Source organism: Vicugna pacos, chromosome 21, assembly GCF_048564905.1.
Source record: "Vicugna pacos chromosome 21, VicPac4, whole genome shotgun sequence".
In the NCBI taxonomy this organism is placed as follows: Eukaryota; Metazoa; Chordata; class Mammalia; order Artiodactyla; family Camelidae; genus Vicugna; species Vicugna pacos.
In genome coordinates this window covers 17,920,984-17,928,112 of record NC_133007.1, presented here as the reverse complement: position 1 = coordinate 17,928,112, position 7,129 = coordinate 17,920,984, and positions in this window count along the sequence as shown.

Below are 7,129 nucleotides of genomic sequence, written 5' to 3'. Positions count from 1 at the left end.
GCGGGTAAATGATGTATGAGTGTTTCAAGGGCCACGTGTAGGTCACAGCAGGGAGAGGGAGTGGGCCTGGAGCCCTTCTAAATTCTGACCAAAGAGGGTCTTCTAGAAGGATGAGGGGAACCTTACTGAAAGTCTGACCACAAGACATCACAGGGAAACAGAGGCCGAGGGAATATCACATATCGCCTGCATCATGAGAGTGCCAGCAGAGACGACTCGGACAAAGCTGGAGAGTCAGCCACGATCACCTACCAGTCGCAGAAGGTTCTGGTCCACTCATTCATTCAACAATAAATATTTATTGAGCACCTACTATGTGCCAGAGAATATTCTAGGCCATCTAGCATTTATCAGTGAACTACTGTGGAGCCTACATCCTTTAAAGAAGCAGTGGAGGAGAGAAGACAAACAATAATGAATGGCAATGAATATCTAAATTACATCGTATGATAGATATTGATAAGTGCTCTTGTGGGGATGAAAAGCAGGGTAAGATGGGAATTGTATATGTTTAAATGTATACATACATAAACTTTATACTTAAATTTTTTTTTTTACTTTTTCACAGGGGAAGGATAATGAGAGTTGTAATATTTTTTAATTTTAAATTTGTAGTAACTCCAAACTTACAGAAAAGTTTTAAGAGTATTATAAAGAATTCCTATATACCTCCTGTGTGTATACATATCAATATACACAGGCATTTATGTATTATCCATCTGTTATCAGTATGGCTCACAGATTCTGTTTAATGAAGGATAATTCATTACTATCCTTATTTACATTGAATATCAAATTTTTCTTAGCACATCTTTACTTTTTAGCACAACAAGATTTTCCAGACTGCTCTGGGTTTCAGCCATTTTCCCCAAGAAGCCCTGGTTTCTCCTAGTGGGGAATGAATGATATTTAGAAATCAAACTAAGACCTGGAATCAAAGTAAGACCTGGTCCTAGGTGTGTTCTTTGCTACTTGGATGCCATCACTTTTTCAGCAGACAAAGCTATGAGTATATGAATACAGTTCTGGCTTCCAGAACTGTAAGAAGTAAATTTCTATTATTTATATAAACCACCCAACCTGTGGTATTTTCTTACAGCAGCCCAAACAGACCATATATATATTCATTTTTATTTATATGACAGACGAATGCATGTTTTCCCTTTTCCCAAGAGGAAGAAGGGCGAAGCTGAGACAATCATGCTTGGTTTATTCTTCCCGGAGTCATCAATCAGGTAGGTCATTCCACTTCCGGCAAGAACTTGCACGGGCAAGAGCAAAGAGGGAAACCAGGAGCCACAGTAATTGAGCTCCCTTCACCTCGAAGGAAAGGAAGCATGGTGATAAGTGTCCTTCGCTGATACTATTTCCCTAGTGAAAATACATCATTTTTCTTTGAGTCTCCCCTCCTGTTACTACAAAGTAGTTCTCTTAACAGCAAACTGTCTCTCTACTTCTCCCATCTACACTCAGCTGCCCAAGGATTTACCTCCTTTAGTTACACCATTTTTTACATCATCAAACTCTCTCCTTACTGCCTTATTTGGGCCACTCGTCATTTCCTGCTGACCCTTTATTTTTCTACTTTCCTTCACAGCCAAACATGTCAAAGAGCAAAGAGTTGTCTGCACACTCTTCTCTCTACTTCCTGATCTGCAGTTCCTTCTTCAACCCACCTTCAGTCAACTTCCTTCCTTCCCCATTGTTCCTTGAAAACTGCTCTTTCTCATGTCATTCATGACATGTTATGCTCATGTCATTTCTCTTTCCAAATCTTCCTTGACTTTTCAGCAATATCTGACAGTTGACACTTACTTCCTCGTCTGTCCTTTGTAACATCACCCTCTTATCTCATTAGTAATGACTTCTTACCTTCTTGTTCTCCTTTGCTAGCTCCTCCTCCTCTACCAACCTCTAAATGTTGAAGAACCCAGTAGTAGGGACCTCTGTCCCAACCTCATTCTGTTCTCTCTACATGTTATTTTAAATACCATCCCTATGTCCTTCATTTCCGAAAGTGTATCTCAAACTCAGACCTGAGAGCCAGACTCCTAGAGTAACTCTTACCTTCACTTGGAAGTCTAAGAAGTATCTCACAACAAGATGCAGTGGCAGAGACTAACTAGTTGTTCACCAGATTCTTTGCACCTTGAGCTTCCAGTTAAGCTTTTCCTGGCTTCCCAGGCAGCTAGATGTAGCTCTAGAGCAGGGCGGAGTTACAAGACCGAAAGAGCTTGGATTCATGAATAAATGCATAAGACATCACCCACTGAATACCCATATTGAACTATTTTATGAATAAGGAAAGAAAAAGCTATTGTGTTCTGTCGTTGCTATTTTGAAGTTATTTGTTCAACAGCAGTTAGTCTATCCAGACTACTAGACATGTCAAAAACTGAACTCGACTCCCCTACCCAAATTATTTCCCTTACCAGTACTGTCTACCTTGGTAATTCCTTGGTAATTGATGCCTCTCTCCATTCTATTGCTCAAGACAGAAGCTTTGATTTCTTTCTTTTTCCTACTCACACATCCAGCCCACAAGCAAGCTCTCTTGGTTCTCTTGGTATTATCCCAGTTTTGCTAAAATAACAAACCAACCCAGACTCGCAGTGGATTACAGTAAATATTTATGCCTCACGCACAAGTCTGCAGACTAGCTGTGCTTGTGCTAAGCTTGGCTGACTTTGTTTGGCTCCAGATTGCAAATCAGGTTTGGGTCTGCAAGCCATGTATGCCATTCCGGGACTCAGAGTAAAGAAGCAATGGCTTTCTGAAACACGCTCTTTTCATGGTGGATGGCAGAAGCACAAAAGAGGCAACAGAAATTGTCCATGCCTCCTACAGCTTCAGGTTGAAATCACAATCTGTGATTGCTTTGTTTTTATTGGCAATTTCTCCTATTAAAATGTAAGTTCTATTACTGCCTGGCATCAGAAAAGAACTCAACAAATGCTTATGGAATTAATGTTAAATGAGAGGATTCTGGAAAAGCAGTTTGAGGCTATAGACTGTTAAAGGATCTTGACATGCGTGTATGAAAGTCTGGACTTCATCGTAAAGGTATGAGTCAGTCACCAAAGAAGAGGTCTGCTTTAGCAAGGTAGCTGTGATGGCAGCTGGGTGATGAATTTTCAAAGAGATACCAGTTAAAAGGTTACTGCAATTTGACAATGAATATATGTATGTTCATGTATAGCTGAAAAATTGTGCTCTACACTGAAGTTAACACAACATTGTAAAATGACTATAACTCAATGAAAAAAAAAAGTTTAAATAACTAAATAAATAAAAGGTTACTATAATTGCCTAGATCAGAGGAGACTTGAGGCCTAAACAAGGGCAAAGGGACTAGAAAGGAGATTGTTTTGAGGTGCCATCAACAAGAATCAGTAATAACAGCATTTATTAAATGCCTCCAGTGTTGCAGAAAAACGTGCTACAGCTCAGTGTTACAGCTCAGTTGTGATAACAACCTGGATCTGCCCAAGTGTCCAAGGAGCACTAAGAGAGCTAAAGAACTCAGGTTTATTATGCCAACAGGCCCAGAAAAGTTAACACTTCAAGCTCCAGATTCCTTTCGTAGGTTTACACAGGCCTTTTATAGGCTACCAGTTTTACCCTTTGCAACATCATATGCAAATAAAGTATAACAGAAGTTGACCAACCAGGAACAAGCTTTGTAGAAATAGACCAATCAGGAGTGAGCTCCATGCAAATGAAGTACTACAAATGGACCAATCAGAAATTAGGGGAATGGACCAATCAGAAGTGAGAGTAATAACCAATCAGGAGTGAAGGAAATAACCAATCAGAAGTGAGCTCAGGGAACCAATAGAATTCTAGGTGTAAGTTAGCTGCTTTAGAGGCTAAGAGTGAGATAAAGCCTCTGGCCGAGGGAACCTGCCGGTGCTGGGAGGAGAGCAGCGGCCCTGCCTAGGGGTCCTGCCGGTCTTTTTATGGGGCTTTCCACCTCACAATAGGCACAGACTTTGTGCTGTCTTTACAAGAGCCAAGCAAAATAGATATTGGTATATTAATTTTGCAGATAAAAAAACAAAACAAGTTTCAAAGAACTTACATAATCCCCCTCCCCCACCAGAATCACACAGCTAAATAAATGACTCTTGCTGGGGAAGGTAATGAACGTGGTTTTGGTTACCCTGCGGGTGAGAAGCCTGTAATACAGTAAGTGGTTCTGCCTGAAACAGAAACGAACTCCGGCTAACTCACGAAACAGGGTATTTCTTGGAAGGCTGTGGTGCTGAGAGAGTCAGTGGTAAGGCTGGAGGGACAGGCTTCAAGAAAAGGTCAAGAACCCAGGGAGTTTCCGACAGCTAGGCAACAGGAACTAGCTCTTCATGCATTCATTTAACAAATGGTTATTGAGTGCCCACTCTATGCCAGAAACCTCAGGGCATGAGGGACACAGCTGTGAGGAGACAGATAATATCCTCACCTTCATGCAACTTACATTTGAGCCGGGTTGGGGGGGGCACAGGTCATAAACAAATTAATTAATTAAATCCAAAAATATGTCAGATAGTAGAAAATAAAGCAAGGAAGAAGGATAAAGGATGCCTTGAGGAGAGGGAAGTTGCCATTTTTAACTGAGTGGTCAGAAAAGCCTCTCAGAGAGTTCTGGTCCAGCCACTGCTGCAACCACATGAATGAAAGAGAACTCCAAATGTCTGCTTGTTGATGTCATTCTCTTGAGGGTTCAGAGTCTTGGGAGTAACATCTGACTGGCACAGATAAAGGCATGTGCCCACCCCCTTGGCTCCTCTGAAAGTGAGGGAGAGGAGGAATTGCCCTTCAACTTCTATATTGCGATAAGCGCTATCTTCAAAGAAAATACAGAAAATGAGGGATTTTTCCCCAAAAAGGAGAGGGTTTGGACGCTGGACAACCCAAACAGCCACGGGAATGGATGTAACCAACAAAAGAGAGTCAAAAAAGAGACTTGCAGGAGAGAAGAATGAAAAGAAGAAATAAAAGACAGTGCTTTGGAGAATCTTGAATACATTTTAAGATGCAAGTTGATGAAGAGGAACTAGTAAAAAGGAGAGCGGAAATTAAAGACGAGGAGAGCAATGTTTGGGAATCCAAGGACAGAGAGAGCTTATGAGGTAAATGAGAAGAGGGTCAGAAGAAGACATTGTAAATGGGAAAAGAATCAATGGTGAATGAAGTAGGGACAGAGCAACCTCTGAGCCAAAGTGTTCACATCATAACTGATGTTGTTGTAAAGGAACTTGCAAAATATATTACCCTGTATCAGAAGAAATATAGGACTTCTGTGCTGTCTTCATTTGAACTTCACAGTAACCTTGGGAGAAAGGTCTTATCCCCATTTGGAGATGAAGGGAAATGATGTGCAATATCCAGTGTTGAAGATTATAAATCGTTTCCTGGTGTGCATCTTGTTAACAAAAAGAAAAGACTTTAAAATGTTATGTAGTCTCTGATCCAGAAATTCCTCTTTAAAGGAATTTAGCCAAAAGAAATAATCACAAGCATGCACGCAGATTTAGCTATATGTTTGTGCACTACTTGTAAAGAATTGAAAACAAGCTAACTCCAACAAGAGGGGGATGGTATGTCCATGCTATGAAATGATGTGCAATCAGTACAAAATAATGTTGCAGAATGAACTCATCAGGATTTTAAAAGGGTTTATAATTTATGAACTGGGAAATGCAGACAACAAAAAGCATATACTGTATGAATCTATTTTTGCATGTATGTGTCATTTCTTGTGGGGTTTTTCCTACATATTTTCTAAATTTTCTACAATAAATATTGCTTTTATAATGCAATACTTAGATTATAAATATAATAATAAATTATTTAAATTATAATTCAAAAAAAATTTTAAGGAATGTCATGCATGGTTAAGTTCTTGTCTCTGGTCAAACAAGAATAACTGGGAAAAGGGCCAAATATATGCTCCTGTCTTTTCCATCATGCCTTCTACCAATTCAGGCTGCCTTTTCTTATACAGAACAGCTGCTATAATGAAAATACCATGAGCTGGGTAACTTAAACAGCAAACATTTATTTCTTGAAATTCTGGAGTCTGGGAAGGCCAAGATTAAGGTGCTAGCAGATTCAGTGTCTGATGACAGCCTACTTCCTGGTTCGTAGATGCGGTCTTCTGGCTGTATCCTCACACAACAGGAGGGCCAAGGTAGCTCTCGGGGGTCTCTTTTATAGGGACACCAATCCCATTCATGAGGGCTCCACCCTCATGAACTAACACCTTTCAAAGGCTCCACCCAAGAATACCACCACATTGGGGATCAGGTTTCAACATATGAAATGGGCTTTGAGAGGGGAACAAAGGAGTAAACTATGATGACACCTTCAGTCTGCAGAAACAAGGGAGGGAAAGTCCCTCAATACTGTAGAAATGCATTCCTACTTTCTTCCAGTGTTCAATGAAAACCAGTTCTTTACAACCAACATGCCAGAAACCCTAAATATAAAGCCTTCTTGGGCTGAAGATGAATGCGTGAGAATGGTTGGAAGGTGCTGAAACAGCAATAATAAAGATTTTACAGCCCCCAAATTACCTCCAGATGTGTGGATGTGACAAACTAATAAAAAGGAACACCCAGCCTAGAGCCTTCTAAGATCTGGATTCCAGCCATTCCAGACCTGGACTTGGAACCATGGGCTCCCAAGCACACGCTCTCAGAGAGAAGTACCGCACATAAGAGGCACTAGGGGAGACCCAGATGTGGGGATACCTAGCAAGATGTGGGGTGTCCAGAGGAAAGGGGTGCGTACCACACTTAAGACATGTAAAAGCGGGAAACTTTGGTCCTTTCTGCGTGCCATCGGCTGAGTTCACAGCACTTAGAAGGAGGCTCCACTTCTGCGGGCTCGGCCCTGCCTGCAGGCCTCACTCAAGACCTCACCGGCCCGAGCCCGGACTAGAGGGCCTAACTGGGGCTTGTATTCACTATGGAAGGGCTGTGGGTCCCCTAGGCGGTGCCGTCCTGTGCCCAGACAGGGGGACCAGGAGGGCGGGTGTGGGCGAGGATGGGTGCGGCCACCATGCGGGCAGGGCTCGGTTCCAGCTCTCGGCAAAAGTGACAAAACGATTAGTTATGGGAAAGTACAG